A 21,954-nucleotide genomic window follows, 5' to 3' on the forward strand; every position below is an offset into this window, starting at 1 on the left:
GTCCTTTAATCTGTTGTAATCTAATGTCTTCTTCTCTTTACACTTGCTTAATACGATTTTTCTACTCAACCTACTATTTAACAGACGATAAATACTGTTGCCATCGTAAAAAGCTACATCATCAAGTCAAAATGTCGCATAAGAGCGAAGGCATTGCATACAAAGTTTATCAATTTTGATACTTGGAATAGAAATTAAAATCCAGAATTTTGAAATTATTAATGGAAAAAAAATTAAATAGTAAGCTAAATAATTAGTTTTTGAATTTTTTTTCAAAAGCAAATTAGACAGTAAATTACAATTTATAAAAACATTTTAGTAGATGCTGGTTAACTCTTCTATTACATGCACTTGCAACATATTTATATTTGTATCGTAGAAATTTTTAATACAGTTAATCATAACTAAAGAAGGTATAGAAATGGTATCTTTTACCATCAAGTTTGAGCTACTTAAAAACGATATCGTAATGCTCAAAAACTTCAATAAATATTGAAAAAGCCAATTCAATCGGTAAAAAATACAAAAGAGGTTGATTTTTATCATAAACGTCTTTTATTACCAATTAGTTTTTTTTTAATTTTAAAACTCTAAACGAACTTTATCAAAATATCAAAATAAAACAACCTTCTGCTCAAGGATCTTCACGGGCATCCGACATAGTTGGCATATTGCTGTTTTACTCATCATATAGATGAGGAAATAATGCATTCTTCTCTGAGTTATAGTCTGACAAAAATTTTTTTGCACCATCGTCATTTTGTAAAATGTCAAGTATATCTGACTCAACTAAATAAATAAATAATATTGCGTCAACTCTTTTCTCTACATTAATAAAAAACCTTTCGGTCAAAGATAGTGTAAAATTTTTGAATAAACTTTGCTTAACATGAAAAATTATGACACTATTTACTGTTTCACAATTTACCAAAATAAACATAAGATGTTCATACTGTTTATTGGAAATAATAAATCACTTTGATGAATTGTAAAAAAATTTTTGTTGACAAAATCGATCCAAGTAATTACATCAATATACCAAAAAACTGATTTTGCGGTTGTTTTTGCAATTTACTTACTAATTAACAGTGGACGCAGGTAATTTTAGTTGTATCGGTCAAAAAAGGAATTCATTTACTTATTATACAAGCTGGCACAATCAAAATATAATGGTTGGATTAAATCATATTTCTTGCTGAAGTACCGTAGGACGTATCCGATGAAAGTATTATCAATGAGTACATCTGTAAGCTTCAAAAAGAATAAAATCAAAAACCGTTGTTCACGTATGAAAACACAAGAAAAGAGAAGCACTTATTGTGTCTATCCACAAAACTTACACAAAAATGCACGGAATTCCTGCACTACACTGTTTCTTTATTTACTTATATAATTGCACTGCACAATTTTTTACGACAAGATAAGTTTCGTCATCACAACAGCAATATATTAAAATTAAAAATAAATGCTACAGTAGTGTTCATAAGAACTTTAAGTATATCAGACGGTCTCTGTAGAGGCACAAAATTAAAAAAACAAAATTATTTAAGTATAATATAGAAGCAGAAATAATAACGGGAGAAAAAAAGGGAGCAAAGTTTATATTCCTAGAAAAAAATTGAATACTGGCACCTCATCATTATTACTTTTGTCTTCTGTAGAAAACAGTTTCCTTTTGTATTAGCATATTCTATGTTTATTAACAAATCACAGTAACAAAGTTTTGATTCCTTAGAATTGTATATTAAAAAACCTTTATTCTCTTACGGCCAATTATACGTTGCTTTATTAAGATGTAAGAATCCAAAAAAAAATTTTTTTTAAATTAAATCCGAGAATAAATCAAAAATTAAAAATATTGTTTAGCAAGAAATTTTTCAGTAATTCAAAAATATGTACCTTTGAAGATTGTCACATTTAAACAGACGTATGTTAATTAATAAAAACCATAAAAAACAAATATGTGAAAAATGTGGAAAGGGTTTTAAAAGAACAGATGGGTTAAAACGACACATTAAATGTCACAAAATTAAACTAACAGAATGAATTATTGTTTCAAAAGCTTAATTGTGTTTGTCTATTTAATTATACCTCCTCCTGAATTCTGTCTCATTGTTAATAAAGCCCTTAGGTAATCAAGAATTTTATATTTGGATAAAGTAAACATGGACCAGAAAGAAATTTGAAATGTTAAAGTTCAATCAAGTTAAACAAATAATGGTACTTCAAAGACATATAAGGAGTAAGGGGGAGCAAATAGACAGAGGGAGAGCTATGATCAGTGCCTTAAAAAAACCCTAAAAAAGAGGTATGACTTGGGTACTAAATTACGTATATTTTTTAACAATTATGATGGTAAAACCTTCTATAAATATGTATTTTTTGGGGGAGGTAGAGGGGGGAGTGGAGGGGAAGCGGGGGGGGGGAGCTTACTCAAATACAATTTGATCAAAAATGACGTAAAAGCAAGCAAATAACTACGTAAATCAAGGGGAAGCTGAGGGGGAGCGGGGGGGGGGTGGCGTTGTAGGCTGAGACTCTTTTTTGTCAATACAACTATATAATATAGGGATATATATATACTAGTGGGGCTCCACTCCTCTGCGCACTCCGCGCCCCAACCCCCCCTTTTATTGTGTTATAAATGTAATTTTTTTAAAATAAGGTTTGTATTAATATTTTTTAAAGCCTTAAAAAATGATAAAATTAATTGTTAGTATGAAAATAATATGTTGAAGTATATTTTACAGAATTCGGAAGACTATGGCATTTTTCGAAAATACTCGGGAATAAATTTTCTAAGCTGGGGAATGATTACTGATCTGCTTTTAAGGAAATATAAAGAACAAGCTGCTAATTTCAAATCAAAGTGGTATATAGACAGAGAGATGTGCCCTTGACTTTTTATTGGTGAGCTTTATTATTTCTTCTAGTGGCTCCCTTTTTTAAATGAGCTGTCTATCATGTATGTGTCAATAGATACTTCTAAGCTCTTTTAACAATATATGCCCCCTGCGCGATTTGCACACCAACCCCCGTAATTGCAAATTAGATTTACGAAGTATGGAAAAAAACCCAAATTATATTAATTGTTACTTAAAATTTATAGATGTAAAAAATGGATACTGATCATAATTAATTACATGAATTTTTAACAATCACTTTTTATTTTCCCTGACTAGTAACAGCTATTTCTATGGGATTAGTAGAACACGATTTTCAAAACGATATAATTTTTGAAGAAGTGTGTAACGTTATGCTGCCTTTTCAACTACAAAAATTTTTCGCATGGTTTATTATGTCTGAAATTTTTTTTGGTAATATTATTTTGAACAAATACAAAAAATTTTTCATTGAAGATTGTAAGATCAAACTAAAGCTCTTTCACATTTAAACGAAATTATTAATTCTGAAAATATGTCTTGTAAAGATTTCAATTTACCAGAACCAACAGAAACGATAAAAAAAATATCGATACTGACAATGATGAAAGAATATTTTGTAAACATAAATTCCATGGAATTTTTTTACAACTCAGTCATGATCAACGTCGAATTTTTCAAGAAATAATAAAATTTGAAAAAAAAATTTCTTTCATCGATGGTCCTGGTGGATCTGGAAAAACTTTTCTATACAAAACATTAATTTATTATTTCATATCAATTAAAAATAATTCTTACAATGGCTTGGACAGGTATTGCTCCTATTCTGCTCCCAAAGGAAATGACTACTCACAGAACTTTCAGACTTTCTATAGGAAGTGCGTTCTTCTAGTTTGAGCCGGATAAACAAAAATTACGTAATGTAGAAGTAATTATTTCGGATGAAGCTTCTATGATACCGAAAAAATCGTTAGAAATCGTGGATAGGACTTTAAAAGATTTATCTAGTAGTAATAAACCTTTTGGAAATAAGATAATAATTTTAGGTAGAAACTTCCGTCAAATTCTCTGAGTAGTAAAAAACGAAAGCCAAATGACTATTGTTCAAGAAACCATAAAATTTTTCAATTTTGGCCTTTGTTTATTATTTTTTATTTAAAAAATAATATATGTTCGATTGATAAAAGTTCGATGCTAGCAAAAAAGTAGGATTACTCGAAAAGTGCAAGAAAATGAAAGAATAACTACCTTATTTGGGGGGGAGCTGAAGGGGAGTGGGGGGAGTGGGGGGAGCGGAGGGGAGCAAAACCTTGCTCTAACTCTTACGACTATGTAATATAGGAAGATATATATACATACTACATACCTGCCACAGTGACTTGGCAGTCAGCTCGCTCTGGTGCCAGGGTTCACTGAGAGCCCTGAAGCGGCAGGACGTGCGCTTAATTAGTAGGTGTGCTGTTAGCAGTGTGTTTGGGTGAAAGAATATCTCTGTAGGGTGAACGGCCGTGCCAGTCTTCTTTTCGTGTACGACTGTGGCATCCTAGAGCCATTTATTTATGTGGGCTAAAATACATAGATACTAGTGGGACTTCACCCTCCCTGCACGCTTCATGCGCCAACCCCCCGTTTTTAAATAAGAATGCTTAGACCCTAACAAAACCCCTAGTGGTTTTCTTTGGGGTTGATTGATTATGAAACGTGGACTACCGCATGCACAAATCCTTATAATATTGTATCCTGATAATAAAATAGTAACACCTTAAGATAAAGATATAATATTATTTTAGATGAGATTGATTCGAATAACCAAAAGCTTGCTAAATGAATCATTAAGCATATGCTCTATGCTCCTTACCGTAAGCCAAATCCGTGTTTAGATAATGTTAATCATAAATATACAAAAAAATTTCCAAAACTATTTTGTGAATTCACAAATTTTAAAAAGAATGATCCAGAGTATAAAAGAATAAATAATATTTGTGAAAATCATATTTATAAATCCAAGAAAAAAAATAAAATTCGAGTTGATAATTCAATGGTTACACCATTTAACAAATATTTGTTGAAATATAAATGTCATATAAATGTCGAATATTGTGCATAAATATAGAGCATACAATATATTTATGACGAAATTTATAAAGGCAGCGATCAAGCTTTTATTGAGTTACAAAAAAATAAGCAGTTCTGACGAAAATTCTTGGATAAAATTTAAAAATGTGTGGATGGTAGATTTAAGTCGAATGGAGGCTGCATGGAGATTGCAAGAATTTCTAATTTGTGGTAGAAATCACAAAGTTGTTCGGCGAACTTCCACAGTTTGAATTATTATTATTATTTCGTAAGTTTATAGATGATGCATTTATTTTTATTATGTCATAAAAATATATGTTTCGATCATTGAAAATTACATAGTAATAAAATAATACAAACGAAAAAAAAGTATAACGTTGCCTATACTTTACACTTCTTAAATATAAACTGTTAAGTTTTACAGTTCATAAATGTGAATATATTTGTATATATTCTACATATATGAATTCAATTTAATAAGTTAAGATTACTTATACGTTTAACTAATAACTGATAGAATTTGCTGCATTGACATTTTTTAAGTGTAAAGTGTGTCTATTTGTCGTATGGGCGGCCTGGAAAAATAAACTGATAACGATGCATGGCACGTTATAATGATGTTGGGGGGCATGGGGGGACTAAATGTGGGATTACCAAATTTTTCCGCTACGTCAAAATTACGTAAATACGAACAAATTTAACCTTATTTTGTGGGGGGGCCATTTATAAACAACTTTTTTTCGTAGGGAGACTGTGGGGGTTCGTGTATAATATTAATTTATGTATATATATAAATTTATGTCTATTTTTTAAGTACAATCGATGACGCTGATTGGAATTATTTATTCATTAGATAAGAAGTCTAGAAGGTAATTTGTTTGGATGTCGTTTTTAAGAGATCGTGTGTGTGTGAGTGTGTGTATGTGTGGCTGTGTGTACCTTATTCTAGTATATCGTTGTTTCGTGTGGGGCAGTCACAATATTACAGTTGACAATGGTGGTACCATGTAGTAAAATTTTGTTAATGAAATACAGATGCCAAATAAACGTTAAATATTAAATATCTATTCAAAGCATAAAGTACATATACGACTACTTTCATAATCGCAGTGATAGAGCTTTTATTAAATTTAAGATTAAGTAATTCTGATAATAAAATTCTAGATAAAGTTAAAAATTATGTTGATGATAGATATTACAGTCCCATGGATGCAGCATGAAGATTACAAGAATATTCAATTTGTGGTAGGAGTCACAAGGTTATAAATCTTGCTGTTCACCTTGAGAATGAAAAAAATTAATTTTCGAAGAAAACAAATTTAGAAAGATGATAAAGAAATGGCAAACGCATCTAGCAGCTTGGTTTGAGTTAAAATTAATAACTTTGCAAAATCTTTGAAGAATCTTAATACCTTAGAAAACTATATTTTTAACAATCAACTAAAAATTTGGGTAACAAAAAAATACTGCAATAGGTAGATTAAATACAATATCATCAAAAGATCATAAGCTACACTTTTTTAAATTAATATTAAATAAAAAAAAATTGAGCAACTTCATTAGAAGATTTTAAGACGTATGAAGATATAGAATAAAACATTCAAAGATACTGCGATTGCCATGGGTTCAATCGGGTATAATTCTCCGATCGACAATATTTTATAAGAAGCTAGTAGTTGCATGGTTCCTTATCAATTAAAAAAATTTTTTGCATGGTTTTTAATATCAGAGAATATACAACGTGATAAAACTTTCAATAGGAACAAATACTTTGTTTGCGAAGATTTCATTAAAAATAAAAAAAATTATGCTCTTCTGCACATAAACGAAATTTTTGAACTTGAAGTTAAATCGTGTAAGATATTTAATTCATCTGTACCATTTAAAATTGACCTACAAAACAATAATGACACAAAAGGAGTTGCATTCTGTAAACATACGTTCAATTTGATGTATGCCCAGCTTAACAATAAACAAAAAAATATATTCTAAACTGTATGTCAAAACGTTGAAAAGATTTTTTCTATAGATGGTCCTGGAGGATAAAGAAAAACCTTTTCATATAAAACTTAAATTTATTACTTCATATCACAAAGAAAAAAAAATTGTCAACGGCATCGACTGGCATTGCGTCAGTACAACTACCAAAAGGTATGACCAGTTATAAAACTTTTCGCTTACCTTTGGATTTAAATAATATTGAGCCTGCATGTTTTTTAATTAAATCTGAAAAAAAATTACGTGAAATCAATTTGATGATTTAGGATGAGGCTTCTATGATTTCGAAAAAAGCTTTAGAGAAAGTAGATAAAACCTTGCGTGATATGTGCAATACACACATACATTTTAAAAATAAGTTAACAATTGTAGAAGGAGATTTTCGTCAAACACTTCCTGCTATAAAAATGGTAATACAAGTTTGGTTACATTAGAAACTATTAAGTCATTATTTCTTTGAAGTTCTATTTATGTTTTGAAATTAAATACAAACATTCATTAGGTTCATGAAAATTTTTCGAAATTGCTTTTAGATATTTGACAGGAAAAACTAAAATTAATGATTATTTCTGAAAAATGATAGGTTAATGATGTCTGTTCAAATATTAAGTAAGAATATACAATCTTTATTAAATAGTGTTATTCCCACTTTTCATAATGAATACACTATTTTTTTGGATAACAAAATTTTAAGTCTAATAAAAAGAAATGTGATAACTTATTTTAGCATGAATCATGCCACGTACAAAGGCGTCAGTAAATCGGATGATAACATTTACATAAATTTTCCTATTAAAATATTAAACCATATTTGTGAAGATTTGCCGCCACATGAACTAAATTTGAAAGTTGGAGCAATAGTTATGTAAATAAAAATTTTTTTTTTAGCACACAGTTCGTACAACGGCACACAAATAAATATTAGAAAATTATCAAGTATAATATTGAAACAGAAATTATTACAGAAGAAAAACTTGGAAACAGAGTATTTATACTGAAAACAATAACTTTAAATACAGGTAATGTAGTACCTCGTCGTTACCTTTAATACTTTACAGCAAGCAATTTTCTTTAGTCTTCACATTCGTTATGACAATTAACAACTCTCAAGGGAAGAGTTGCGATAAAGTCGGTATATACCAAAAAAGCCTGTATTTTCTTATGAACAATTATACATTTCATTATTAAGATGCAGAACTAAAGAAGGAATATTTGTACAAATTGAACTTAAAAATAATTCGGAAAAAGAAAATGTTGTTTGGAAAGAAATTTTCGATTTAGAGAAAGTACACTTTATGGAAAGAAAAAAAAATTAACGAATTGGAAGATATTACATAAATTAAAACGACATTTTTATGTTACAATTTTATTAGAAATCATTTAAGTATTAATTTTAATGATTAATATTAAGTAAATAATTTTTGTGATGAATTCGTATACGTATTACAAAACAATAATTTAAAAAAATTAAATTTCAGATTCTGTACTAAAAATCTTATCTTATGAAAATTTGAGAATTAAAGTCATGTATTAAATAATAACTTTCACGTATTATATAGTTTTTTTTCAACATGTTACATAAAAAGTAGTAGGTTTAAGAGGGACGGGCTTGAAAAAAAAAATTGCAAGCGAATGCATAAAAGTATAAATAAATTATTATTTAATTACTATATTTATTAATAGTTATTTCTTTTCCTTTAAATCAAACATCGGGGCGCTCTGTCTCTTTGTGGTTCTATAAGGCTACTGGCGATGACTACCATAGTTTCTATCATTTTTTCACTACTTGAGTTTCAATAAATATTTTGGAATCATATCATGTCATACGATTATACGTATTAATTCAAAACTCAGTGTAAGAAAGAAATACTACAAAAAAAAAGTCAACACGCTTTAGATTTTATACTTATCAATGTTTATATAAAGAAATAACTGTATTTGGTATTTTTTGTACTCGTTGTTGCTAAGTATTAAATTGATTAATTTGCCTTTTGGGCAGTGTAGAAAAAACAGCTAACTATATATAGCTGAGAGCTTGTTTATCGTAAGTTGTAGGAGCTGCCACTTGCTATAGCTGGCTACCGTTAGTTTCAGCTTATGTACAGTTTGTGTATACAATAGCTTCTCGATATACTATAGACTGAGCTGATACAAATCTGTAGAATTATCCTTTATATTGCAAGGGGTGCTTGATCGCGTAGGGGTGGTAGAGGGGCGGGGGGCACTTAAAAATGTGCGGGGGGTCGTGGGGGGCTTACAAAAAATAAGGGAGATTTTTAATGGGTCAAAATAACGGTAAAATGACCGGAATTTTTCTTTTTTTTGTGAGGGCCATGGGGGGGGGCTACGGAGGGGTATGAAGGGGCTTTGAAAATTGTGCAGGGGGCCGGGGGGGGGGGCTCAGTGGGTCTTCAACTAATATTTTGTTATTCGACTAAAATGTTATTTACAGTAATCAAGTTCTCCCTTATTTTACAAGGAGGTTGTGTGTGTGGGGCGGAGGGCTGTGGGAAAGTGAAAAGCCCCGCCCTTACAACTATATATTATAGGAAGATGTATGTATATGTATGTCAAATGTCGCTATAATTATGTACGTCTTTTATTTTAACTTAATGTAACAGCAGTCGCTCCTCCAAAACGTATTTTTATACAATAATTTATCAGCAGCTATACAATTAACATGGATAAGTTTAAAAAAAAGTAAATTACATATATTAACAAAGCTTATAACTACTCAAGCGATAGCTACTAAGGGTGCAAATTATTTTTATTGTATTATATGAAATATTATATAAAAAAATAAAAAAATAATTATCTTTTGGGATACTTCTTGCAACAATCAATCTCACCAACAAAAAAATAGTAACTAATAATGAGTATTAGTAATAATAAATTGTTACGCATAATTGTGAAGAATAAGTTTTATTAGTTATATCTAAATCTAGACTTTATCAACTATTTTAAAAATAGTTATTAGCAATAGAACGGAATTATTTCCTTTTAAGAATGAAAGAAATATGATTAGCATACTAAGAACTTTCCGTATATACCGATGAGATTCACAAATGCTGTATTAATAACTGTCATGATGATGATGATGATAGCAATGACTAATCATGGTGATAATGGCGATAATTAACATAAGTTTCAGAAATCTAATAAAATGAATTTTTTTAAGAACTGATCATTTTTTCATTTTTCTTATCAACTTTTAAGTGTGTATTTATGTACATGCTAGCAGCTGCTTTTCACGGCTGCGCTTTACTTGGCACTAAAACACATTTTTAGAAAAAGTAAATTTCGATTCTTACTAAATTTCAATTTTTCATCCTGCAACTAATTTTCTTTAACAAAAAAACACTTCCCTCGAGAATTTCGCAAGCGAGCCAAGTATTTTACCCACTCTACCACGACCTATCTTGATATAGGAGAACCTCTTACATCTTCTTTAACTGTGGTTCGTCTCTAATTAGTAATACAATATTTATTTATTTACTATTTCTTAATTTAATTGATTTTGATTACAAATTACATCCGTTGATGAATTATTTATTTCATTCAGTGATTTTTTGACTTAAGCTACTACATTGACATGCAGCACTACCCTATTCGAGATAAAGCGGTACTACAGAATGTTTTTTCTTAGTCTTTTAGATAAATACTGTGGGTATTACATACGCAACTAAGATTAAGTATATCAGCTGTCAGCGAATGTGACAAATGTGAGCAAGACACTAAATATTTGATTGGTGTAGGCGTTAGGAAGTTATTTTGAAATGATCGGAAAATTCGAAGAAAATGCACGGCCTTGTACTGGGCAGACTAGCGGCACGTCGTAATATGGGTGTACTTTGAACTTTTCTTATCTAAATATTACATTGTTATAATTATTTATTCATTTAGTATTGAAACATTCATTGATACTACGCCAAATCGCCAAATATCCTCATAGCAATAGATTTTATTAAAAATATCATTTCATAGAAGGTCCATTCATATATTGTCTGTCACAGAAGGTTTAACTTCATACTTGGGTACCTAAGCACTCACTCACTATTCTTTATTGTATATTATTAACACCAAAAAAATTTGGGTGTTGTTAAACGGTTTCAGAACAATCCTAAATAGTTTTAGACTCCAAATCGTGTCAGCTAACGGCCCAAAAAATGGTGATAGTGGCCAAAAATGGTTTTTTGTGTCTAGAAAAAAACTGGAGAGTCGGACAAAAAAGTCAAATCGGTAAAAAAGATGAGCGATTTCAACACGAAAACAATGAGGTCTAGTGGAATAAAATCAGTCGAGCCGTTTTTTCGCAATTTGCAATAAAGTGCTACGTAGGTCCGTTTTTTTTTTTTTTAAATCTCTAACTCACGTTACTTTAAATAATAAGACTTGAAAACTGTATACAAGGTATATTTTGTGTCCTTTAACATCCACACTAAATTTTAAGACGATCGGTTGTAAACTTTTTGCCAACTGCTGCAAAATGAAAAAAATGGTGCCTCTACAAAAAAGTTGGACGTGGCTGGTTTTTCAACATATTGACATTTTTCAAACAGCATTGTACTCGTAGAGAGTTACTCTACAACCTACCAAAACTTCGTTCCGTTTGATATTCCAGAAGCATGCAAAAAATTGATGTCAGTAACCAGCTATTTTCCGTGGATGCAGCGGCGCGGCAAGCCACCACCGCACAGTGGGACCAAATCCAAAAAAGCTGGCCAAAAGTCGAAAAATCAAGTAATCGATATAAAATTTCCTACTTAGGGGTTTTTGAGGTCGCTGATTGCGAATTTAATTTCGGATCTCCTACATTTCAGCCCCTTTACCCCTAATTCACCACCTCTTTGCATAAAACATCCCATATTTCACATCAAACTTAATTCACCTATTATTTTCACGGTTTTCGAGGTCGATGATTACGAATCTGGTTTCAGAATCGCGATTTTCCAAATGGCGGACTCAATATGGTAAACATAACCTCTTCAAGGTGTGAAACACTTCAGTTAATGATATTTCAACATTTCACTTGGGATTCTGGATGTCGCTGATTACAAATCCTCCATCAGAATTGTAGAAAACTATTGAATATGGCCTGAAATTTCGAAATATTTTCCTATATTTGTTAAATAGTAAGTAGCAAATCAAAATCAGAAAAATTTTTAATAAATTTTTTCCATCAGTCTGGCAGTTATTGTGCATTAGGGAGGTAAAAAAATATTTGTTAAAAATGCAATTATTACAAAATTATTATTTTTTTCCAAGAATTACAGAAGAAAATCATTGTGAATACAAGTGAAAGTTGTATCTGTATCTTATTATTATAAAATTTATTAAGTGAGTAAAACAAATTTAGCAGACACTTGTTACATTTTTTATTTTTATGCAATACATATACCAGCAGATGATTGTTGTTGATCTAGTTCAAATGTAAATTTTAATATTATTTTTTATGAAAGATAATATTTCATTCATGAATATTAAATTTTCTAAGGACACTTACTTTTTTAATGTATCCTACTAATGTGCCTCTTTGAAACATAATTTCTAGAGAAGCATTTACCACATTCTTAGTCAATTTTTTTTCTAATGAGTTTTGATTTTTTTCAAGTCCATTCAAATGGGTTTAAAGAGTCAAATGACGAACAAATTATTTATGGTTTTTCATTACGACTTGACAAAGTTTACATTAAAAATATTTCTTCGTATGATTTTTTTATCAATATTTGGAGCTTTACTTAAGGGGGCTCCAGCGGGAGGAGTTAGGAGGTCACAGGTAGCTTAATTGATAGATAAAAACACGCTGATTCCAACGGTGTCCTTATTTACCCCTATAACCCTGGAAAATTTTGAGATATTTGCTCTCAAAGTTCGTACATTATACATAGCCTCATATAGAGCAACGTGAAAACATCGGTATTTTCTAACAATAATTGAGGAGTTACATATCAGGACTGTAACTGTTTTATAGAAAAACATTTCAGCTTTCAGATGGTACCTTGAAAAATATAGGTAAGCCTGGAAATATTTGAGATATTTTGTAAAGTATTGATCAAGTCATTGAATTAGCAGGGTCATGACGGGATGCCATCTTGTTGTTTGTAAGGCGCGCGCTTTTGAATATTTCAGAATTACACTGCATGTACTTACATAAGTTTCATGTCATTTGTAACTCTTTTTTAATCGTGTTCTCCTATGGATTACTTACACTTGTTTTTTTTAAGTAAAATAGAACATTGAAAAATTTTAACTGCAATTACTTTTTATTTTATCAAAAATTGCGTCAATAATTTTTTTATTTGAAATAACTCTTACTTTATTATTTACACTCATAGATAATAATGAGGTGATGCCATTTGTAGGATCTTTTTTATATGCATCTACTAATACTTCTATTGATATTGATTCTTTGGCCATTTTATAAATTATCTTATCATTAATAATACATTTTAATACAATTAATTTTTGTTTGTTATCACCAATTACTTTTTTATTTCTTTTTTGCTGTTGCAAAATCATTTCAGCATCCTGAAAGTCTTGATGACTCTTACAGCGATGTGTGACTTCTTTTATTTTTTATAACACAAAAAAACTAATTCTAAATAAAACGCTCTGTATGTGACAGAAGCTGCTGTTTGTTTACCATAGGTACGGACACATCATACATATAGATGATGGTGCTCGCTTATATATACACGTATATATAGATATATACTCACAGAAGTGATACCAACTAACCGAATAGTTTTCGGGTTGGTACCAGTGCTCACTGGAGCCCCCTTAACAATACTTGAAAAAACCTTTATCTTCACATAAAAAATTATATGTAGCAATATCAAGATCCGAAAAAAAAGTTTATACTAATTGAATGTGATAACGATTTGGAAATAGAAAATTTAGTTTGGAAAGAAATTTTCTATGACAAATGAATTACAAACAAAGATTTAGAACAAAAAATGTAGTTTTCATATGAATTTAAAGTAGAAACGATTAGCTGTAGAAAATACTCTTCGTGCAATAAATTTCGAATTTAAGCACATAATAAATAAGGGTGAATTTGTGTATAGAATACATTTAAAATTTGAATAAATTATTAGTCCGGCTAAATTTTTTAATTTTTTAGTTCACTTAGAGGTAAACGGGATATTGTTGCGGTTTTTTTTAGTGGTTAGCTTTAAACGTTTGTCTAAGAAATTCAGTTCGTTAAATCATTGTGATTTTTTTTTTTTTTTTTATTAATGTTGGACTCAAAAACTACTAAATTGCACTTTTATAAATGTATAAACTCATGAATATCGATTTAAAAAGAGGTTTTAAAGTTCAGTTGCCAATGCTGGTATTATTGCTGGCTTGTGTGAACTATTGTGCTCGTATTATTGTGGTCAATTTCAATGCTACATCAACGGGGTACCCGTAATAATACCATAATAGTGAAAGAGGTCACGTGTGCACCAGTTATTGCGAACGTGATTTTTTGTTATACAAATGTCAAGTTTTTAAGGCTATTTTAGAACTGAAGTTCAATGAATCAAGTACTATATAACTTGATTTATTGATTTCAAGAGTTTACTCACCATAACTCATCAGTTCTACTACTTTACTACTAGTTGTAGTATTACTATTATTATCATCGATATAACTACTATTTTTATTAGTTTTATCTGTTTGTTTCATTTTTGATTTATAGAATTAACAGGCTCACCTATAAATTAAATAACAAAAAAGTGTTAACGAGCGCAGCCCGCACAACAATGTTTACAAGGGTGTAGGCTTAAATTAATTATAGACAAATTAAGATGTAAAATATAAATATAAATGTTTATATGTATTAAAATAACGTAAAAAAATGTATTAAAGCATGTAAATAAATTGTAACAGAAGTAGCATGAAAAGAAAGAGATCAGGTGACTGTTAATTAATAGTGTAGTTTTTGTTGAATGCGTAAGCTAGTTGACTAGTTAAAAGATGTAGGCTAAGAAATAATTAATTTAATACTATGAACTCAACATTAGCAAGAAAAATAAAAAAATGGGTGAGTGGTAGGGTAAGATGAAACTGGCTATTGCTTTAAGAGTAAGATTTGACGGAGATTGTTCTTGAACACACGTATGCTATCTATTTCAGGCAAATTTTGGATGGTGGCATTGAATAAACATCTGAGGCGAGGTATAAAGTGGAAAAGGTAGTTTGTAGTATAAGTTTGTTCTGTCATGTATCAGGTATTCTGTGGACATGTTAAGTATTTTTAACGGAGAAGAGTGCAAGCAGATTAGGACATTTGATGAAGTTATAAGTAAGTCAAAAAATAAATAGTGCTTCGTGATAAATATGTGAATTTTTACTGGTAAGGAGTAAGTAATTCGATAGATAAGGAGAATTATTGTGGTAAGCATGTACTATGGAAGACTCTGTTTTATAAAAGGCAAGTTTAAGAGTGCGGTGAAGTATATTGTCAAGTTGAGAAAAATATTTGATGAGCGTATGGGGACCAGATAATCGATGCATAAGTTATTGTGAAAGTATTTAGGATTTAAACAAGTGTATAATGGACTCTACTAATAAGAAATCATGCATGGTTCTTTTTATAAAGCACACAAGCTTATAGTATTTGGAAATGATTTTACTGATGTGGCCTTTAAAGGTTCTTGAGGAGTCGAGAGTTATACCCAGATCAGTTAGTGAATCAACGCGTTTGAATTCGTTGTCGTTAATTGATTAATGATAGTGTGATGCAATTTGGCATTTATTAACAGATAAAACCTTGTACTTATCTTCATAAATCGAAAATCAGCTTTTGGAACACCACAAGGCCGCATTTAAAAGATTAGACTGTAGAAGTAGATAATCTGAATGTAGAGAAATACGTTTAAAAATTTGTACGTCGTTTGCGTAAATTGAGCCTAAAGAAAGGCTGTTCATGAAAAATGTAAATAATAGCGGATTACGAGCCCTGTAGTATCCTAGTGGTGACTACAAACTCATCCGACAAAGCGCCAAGAAGGCCAACTTTTAAAGTTCTCCCTGTAAGAAACGAAGCCAGCCATCTTTATAAAGTATTGCCAACACCAAAAGAGTTAGCCCGAGGAAGAAGTATGCCATAGGAAGCACTATCAAAAACTTAAACCATACCCAGGAAAATAATATCAATCTGCGCACCTGACTCGAATGCAGATAATACAAAATGGCTAAGCGTTGATAAGTTTCTGATGGTTAAACCACCCTCAGTAAACCCGTACTGTTGTGAGATAAATAGTGAAAGAAAAGCAGAAAGGCTTGTGTGTACAAAGTGATCAAGCAGTTTTGGTATAGACTCGGAAAAACGATAGATCTGTAGTTGTTAATCAGTTGTAGGTTTCTAGATTTGTAGATAGAAAATATATATGCCGGTTTTAAAGCACTTGGGAGGAGGTTTTCAGCCAGAGATTTAAGAGTGTTAAGTGAGTGTTAAGACGTAGTGCATCTGAAAATTGATTGTGTTGAAAGCAAGCCTCGGAGAACTTCTAAAGTTTCTGTATATTATATCTTAGGCCGAATTACGATTTCACTATGAATTCTTTATGTAATGTTCGAGAAAGCCTTAGACATTTAACTTTCAGTCTCTTAAATGTAATAAAATCTATCAATACATTGGTAAGCACTTCTAAACCTAATAAGCACGTCTTTTATGATGGATCAAGTCAAGCAGTTCTTGCTTAAGCCATACGGGCGACCTGAAATGTGTGACACGACAAATAGGAACGAAATTGCAGATGAGGCCGTATAAAATGTTATAAAATAACTGAATACAATTCTCAATAGATCTCTCGTGGAATAGTTGTGATGCTGGCACCGTGGAACATTGTTTTAGTGACTTCCAGGTACAAGCAGGAGATCCAACGTGTAATCATGACCAGAAATAGGACTATAAATTTTTTGAAGGTCCAGAGTGTTACAGGCGTTAAGAATTTTGGAAGCGGCTCGAAGTGGGTTCGGTAGAACGTAGCCTGTAAGATGCAGAAGAAGCAGATAATTAGTTCAAGAACATTTGGCTAGATTGAGGTTACTACGTATAAAAAATTTGCAGGAGAGATATAAGTTCGTGAGTGACTCAACATAGTTGTAAAATTCAGTGTAGGCTGCTAGAGCAGAGCTCGAAGCAATGTAGACCACTATTAAAATAAGGTCCAACGCATTCCCCCACATATGTACAACCAAGCACTGAATGTTCATTTCTAACAAAGTTCTATTAGATAGTATTTGTCTATTGCCACCAAGACACCGCCACCACATCTATAAATTTCTTAAACTACATGCCTGTCCTGTCTATAGCTATTGCAGTAGGGTAGATGCAGCTCGGAGTCAAAAGTATGTAGTTTTAGCCAAATTTTAGTGGAGATTATGCCTTGAGTTGTAGTTGGTGGAAGTAAAATTGATTCTATTAAAGAGAGCTTCTTGTATAGAGATCTGACATTTTGATAGAATACGAATATATTGTCACTCTTACTACTATTTTAGGATTTGCGTCTAAATGAAAGGACTGTTGATTATCAATTAATATTAGTCACAGTGTCTTAAATGTATTTGATTCTTTTCTTAATACCTGGATTGGTTGAACTTTCCCTCTTTACCTCATCCACCAATTGTGAAAGATGAGCTCGTTGTGCATTAGTTTGATCAGAGGCAACACTGACATTCCAAGATAATTTAGAGCGTTGAGAGATCAAATGCATCACACCTTTCCTGTTAAAGAGAGAGAGAGACCAGAAAAGGGCTTGATTTGGCTGCAGAGAAAAATTTTTACAGACGAACCATCTGGTTAATATCAGTAATTCCAATATTTAATAGTTTCTTCTTAGCAGTGACCTCACACTCTGTACCTTGACAAAAACTAGTTGGAGGTTCAGGGACATTATACAGAATGATATTTGAAGACATGTTGAGTTTGTTTTCCATCCCCGTTTCAAAGCTATCCAAAGTTATCTCATTGGAAAGAAAAGAGCGGCTATCAACTATGGCCAATCTGTCTTGAACATCTTTCAAACTCTCAGCAGCAGGAGAAGATTGCTTCAAGGCCTCCACCCTTCACCTAACACACAAGATGGTAAAGTCTCTAAATTTTTTATGCCTTCATTCAGTTTATTAACTTTAGTCTTGATGGTAGTGTTGCTAGCATAAACCTTGTTTCCATTTGATACATGTAAACAGGAGCAGATGAATTTCCAACAGTAGTTAAGGAACTTTAAAGATCAGGACGCTGTATCATTGACTGATTCGAGACTGAAGATAATGAAGATAGATATGATAGAAAATGTTAACAAAAACAATAAACTAAGTGAAGCTTACATGTACTGCGAACGACACAATATGTATACACATATGCTGCTGCTGCTGGTACTATTGTTATTATTATTGTTATTATTATTATCATTATTATTTTTATTATTATTATTATTGTTATTATTATTATTATTTTAAAAAACTTAGTTCTTAAATAAGAGCATGTAAACTGGTATTCTGTTTATTTTTCAAAATAAACGGAAAAACGAGGGAAGAGAAAACGTGTGAGAGGTTCGAGTCTTCAGATAGAAGTGAAGAGGGAGCTGCTTCTCCTTGACAACATAGTCACTTTGTTAATTTGCCTGGTTACCATGTGATCTGCTGTATAAAACAATTGCTGCTATAGCCTCCCATCCATGAAAGAGCCATTACCTCCCTTGCCCTGGTGCTATTTTTATTTTTAAACAGGAAAATGCGGCCCCAGACATTTCAAACGAAAGCCGTGCACGCGACTTTTCAAAACATCAACTTAACGATTCACGGGCGCGGTTTGTACAAACAATCGATAACACATAGTACTATAAAATCGAGCTACTCTCTTTTTCTCTTTCATTCTTACATTCTTTACATTTCTTCTGCTCGTACAAAACTTTATTGTGTACTTAAGCATACTTGACAAGTTTTCTCGCTGGTCTCGTTAATGTACCATTCGCAGTTCAAACTTTAGAAGTACGTACTTGACTGTCATCACGTTTCACAAAACTTTGGTAATTATACCCTTTTTGAATATTTTCTTTTAACATTATTATCTAAATTTATTACTAGATCACCCTTTTAGAGGGGTGTTTCGTTACCAACGTGTCTTGTAACTTATACATCGTCTAAGCTATTTTCTAGTTTTCGTCATACATCCGAGTTTCCCTTCTCTGTTTCGTTAGAGAAAAAGAGCAAAATAATGAGCACACACTCTAGCACGAGTCCAGACCCGGCCAACCGCGACAGAGGCTCAAGGAGCGCACCCACCGCAGAGCCCGCGCGGCGAAAATCTAGGCCACCAAGGTACAGCCGCTCATCGGCAGGAAGGTGATATAGCGAAGCGGTCCACAGAAGCCTGCCCGCATTCAAGCACCCACGCAAGCCCCCATACGGAACACCAACCGCCCCGCAGCCACACCTCAGAAGCCCAGCCCCAGAAAAAAAAAAAAAACAAAAAACAAAAAAGTAGGGCAGCGGGAGTGAAGCAGCCAAGAGCATGGGCCACCAAGCCGCAGCTGCTCATCGGCAGCAAGGTGATAGAGCGAAGCGGTTTAGGGGAGTCTGCACGCAATTAAGCACCCACGCAGGTCTCCATCCCGCACACCGATCGCCCTGCGGGCACGCCCCGGCGGCCCCACCCCCGAAGCCCCGCCACCGCTCCCCCCCCCCGAACACCTCGAGCGCCGCAGCAAAAACACTACCCAACGCCCCTACGATGGCACCGGATCCACGCGCGCACCACAGAGTGCCCAACACCTCCACTCAGTCGTCTAGAAAACCGTCCTCCTTTTTGGCCCGGAGAACTGTATGTACGTATTGGGCTACTGCAGTCTATTTTTCTTCGTTGAGTAGCCTTTTCTCTATGACGTTGTCGGGATTCCAAATTCTGATCCTTTCTTGCAACACGTTTCGTTCGGCTTGCTACTTGGTGCAGTCAAAGAACGAATGTTCTGCGCCATCTTTGTCGTAGTCACAGTACTTGCACGCAGCCGTATATGTTTTTCGAATCTTGTTTCGGTATGAGCAAAAATACCCGTGATTTGAGAGGGATTGGATCAGATAGTATTCTACTTCCCTGTGTTTTCACACAGTCCATTGAGGGGAATGATGGTATCTATCTCTTTCCTCGTCAATAGTGCCATCTCCGTCTTCCCTTCTGCAACTTTGAGCCCGTGGATCTCCATCCCTGGATCTACTCTCCACATAACCTAGTTAAGTCGTATCTGGACAAGTTTCATCATGCGTTTAACGATCACTACAGTAGCATCGTCCGCGTATCCCACTAAGAACGTCTCCTCTGGCATTTCCTGGCGGAGCAGTCCGTCGTATGACACGTTCCAGAGATCCGGTCCAAGTATGGATCTCTGGAATTCCCCTGTAGTTATTTTCATCTTTGTTTCACCTTCTGTTGTCGTATAGGTCAAGGAGCAGTCCTTGAGATAATCTCTCAATACTTTCAAGAGATAGTCTGGTGTTCTAAATGTGTGTTTTAGAGCATGAAGCATGTCTTTTCATTTTGCTGAGTTGAAAGCTTTCTTTACATCCAAGGTCACCAGAAGAACGAGAGGTCCTGCTCCATGGCACAAGTCTCTAGTGCTCTGAACTGCTTTTACTACTTCTTCTACTGCTCCTATAGTAGACCTTTCTTTAGTAAATCCGTACTGCCTGTCGGATAAGTCTACCGCGTTTTGTATGGCCTGTAGAAGACGGGCCTTAAGCAGCTTTTCGTATAACTTTCCAGACGAGCCCAACATGCATAACGGCCTGAGTGATGACAGGGAGTTAGGCTCCCCCTTGCCTTTATCGATCAGTACCAGCCATGCGTTTTTCCAGGGAATCTAGAACAACCCCTTCCGCAAACATGCGTTGTGTAGGTTCAAGAGCAGCTGTGGATGTTTTGCCACCACTGCCCTAATGACTTCTGCCAGTATACCATCTGGTCCAGAAGTTTTTCCGTTTTTAAGTAATCTGGCTGCTAGCTCCAGTTCCTTTTGGGTAAATAAAGGTACATTTTTTGTAAGCTTCAAGTCTGCTTGATCCTCGAGTTCTGAATGCGTCGGGAATAGCGTATCCACAATATGCCTCATGGTATCCACGTCTTTGTTTGCAGTTGGTGCCAGTCTTCCCAGTTTCCCTATCACTATCTGGTACGCTCTGCCCCAAGGTCGTTATTTACTTCCCGGCAAAGAGTCTGCCAGCACTGCTTTTTGCTGTTCTTAATAACAGCTCGCATATCTTTCTTGTAAGCTGGTACTTGGAGTGCTTTTGTCCGGCCTTTGGTCTGTTTCTGGCCCTTTGATAGAGGCGTCTGTGTTTGACACGTTTGCCGTTCCATCTTTTTTTTCTGAGCATGGAAGCCTCGAATACGGTTATTAGGAGTCGCATGGTTGCCTCGGTAAACTTCTGTACTCCTTCTACTGTGTTCAGGTTTCATTCATCACTTTGAATAGCAGCGATGCCATTCTCAACTTTTTCCCCTGGTCGTTCTGTGTCCAGCTTCTTAACATTCCATCCTGTTTTGCGTGCAATTTGTTGCAGGCATTCCCCATTCCACTGCTCTTGCATTGAAGTCTCCAGGAACTATAAGGTCGCCTTCCATGCCATCCCTGACGGTATCTTCGAGGTAATTTATTCTTCTCCTGTATTCCTCGATACTAGTGTTTGGTGAAAAGTAGCAGCTTACATACGTAATGCCTCCACTTTTTAACCAGACGAAACGTCTTTTCGATCCGCTTGCATCTTGGCGGATTTTGTCTGGTCTAGGAACTGAAATGGCCAACATATTTGTTGCGTTGCTGAGCCACATAGGCAGCTTATAGTTCCTGTACTGCTCGCTCATGTAGTATGTTGTCATCATTATCATTATTATCATTATTGTCATTATTATCATTATTATCATTATTATCATTATTATCATTATTTCCATTATTATCATTATCATTTTCATTGTCATTATTATCATTATTATCATTATTATCATTATAAT

General features: G+C 33.3%; 1 protein-coding gene across 3 annotated transcripts in view; it reads right to left on the bottom strand.

The window, feature by feature from the left end:
- Positions 1-21,954, bottom strand: part of Mcm6 (minichromosome maintenance 6) — a 98,952-nt gene that overhangs the window by 22,341 nt on the left and 54,657 nt on the right. The gene's annotated exons all lie outside the window — the stretch shown is intronic.

Source organism: Copidosoma floridanum, unplaced genomic scaffold (assembly GCF_036245765.1).
Source record: "Copidosoma floridanum isolate Cflo_tuat_1 unplaced genomic scaffold, Cflo_Japanese_pri ptg000004l, whole genome shotgun sequence".
In the NCBI taxonomy this organism is placed as follows: domain Eukaryota; kingdom Metazoa; phylum Arthropoda; class Insecta; order Hymenoptera; family Encyrtidae; genus Copidosoma; species Copidosoma floridanum.